At 58.3% G+C, this 1,332-nt stretch overlaps 1 protein-coding gene across 6 annotated transcripts in view; it reads left to right on the forward strand.

The window, feature by feature from the left end:
• The first annotated feature begins 419 nt into the window (after nt 1-419).
• Nucleotides 420-1,332, forward strand: part of osbpl8 (oxysterol binding protein-like 8) — a 416,034-nt gene continuing 415,121 nt past the window's right edge. For 2 of the 6 annotated variants that reach the window (XM_043708789.1, XM_043708790.1), the window contains exon 1: nt 892-1,091. The gene's annotated coding sequence lies outside the window, so the exon portion shown is untranslated. Of the gene's footprint in view, nt 1,092-1,332 lie in introns of all 6 variants that reach the window. The other 4 variants (XM_043708791.1, XM_043708786.1, XM_043708784.1 and 1 more) reach the window with 4 other exon arrangements.

Consider the following 1,332-nt stretch of genomic DNA (forward strand, 5'->3'; position numbering starts at 1 on the left):
GCAGCTGCCGCCAAGGCGCGGTGGGGAAAGACCACCGTGTAATATCTGCCTGCCGAAAGAAGAACAGGGGGCCACGTAGTCATTTGGGCTCCGCTGACACCTCAGCTAATTATAGGGATTTATGATTGATAAACGTACAGACCTGTATATACAAATGATAAATTCTGATCTCTGTATGCAAGAATTTGAATGTTTACGTAGGTATGGTATGACCAACTGTAGAGAACATCAAAATATTTTATGAATAAAGTACATTTTTGAAATAAAAAAAGTTTCTAGTCTCCGTCAATTGCATCACTCCTGTATCGATTTGAACAATAATTATTTATCCTGCACCCTCAATCCTTGGATGCCTTCCACAAACGTTTTTCTGCTTGGACCTCGAATACATGCTGGGCCTGGGAGGACCGCGCTGGGCTGGGAGGACTATGCTGGAGGACCGCGCTGGGCTGGGAGGACGCGCTGGGCTGGGAGGACCGCGCTGGGCTGGGAGGACCGCGCTGGGCCTGGGAGGACTATGCTGGAGGACCGCGCTGGGCTGGGAGGACTATGCTGGAGGACCGCGCAAGGCTGGGAGGACCGCGCTGGGCTGGGAGGACTATGCTGGAGGACCGCGCAAGGCTGGGAGGACTATGCTGGAGGACCGCGCTGGGCTGGGAGGACTATGCTGGAGTACCGCGCTGGGCTGGGAGGACTATGCTGGAGGACCGCGCAAGGCTGGGAGGACCGCGCTGGGCTGGGAGGACTATGCTGGAGGACCGCGCTGGGCTGGGAGGACCGCGCTGGCCTGGGAGGACTATGCTGGAGGACCGCGCTGGGCTGGGAGGACTATGCTGGAGGACCGCGCAAGGCTGGGAGGACCGCGCTGGGCTGGGAGGACTATGCTGGGAGGACCGTGCTCTGATGAGCGTTTTGGGCCATCTTGTTGCAGCTCTTGAGCCCAGGCTGCTCAATGGATAGTGAGAGGTTTAGCGATTGTAGGCGGAGTGCAAGGTTAGGCGAAAGCAGTTGTTGAACGAGTAATGGAGCAGAGCTCGAGCCGGAGTGGAGCGGTCATGGAGTGAGGGAGAAGTGAAGGAGGAGCTGAGGAGGTACGGGATAGGAGTGAGGGGTTAGTGTCACTGTCACTGTCACTGTCCGTGTCCGAGTGAGGGGCCGGGCGGGGGTTCGGGGTCGCGGACACAGGGACAAACCCCCGGCCCGGGAATTCGGACCGTTGGTCACCGCCCCCTCACAGCCTGAGAGGCGGCCAGACCCTCCCCTCATTCCTCCCTTATCCCCGGCCTTTCAATCCCCTTCCCTTTCCACCAGATTCTTCCTCACCCCCCACAC

This window comes from Chiloscyllium plagiosum, chromosome 19, assembly GCF_004010195.1.
Source record: "Chiloscyllium plagiosum isolate BGI_BamShark_2017 chromosome 19, ASM401019v2, whole genome shotgun sequence".
Lineage (NCBI taxonomy): Eukaryota > Metazoa > Chordata > Chondrichthyes > Orectolobiformes > Hemiscylliidae > Chiloscyllium > Chiloscyllium plagiosum.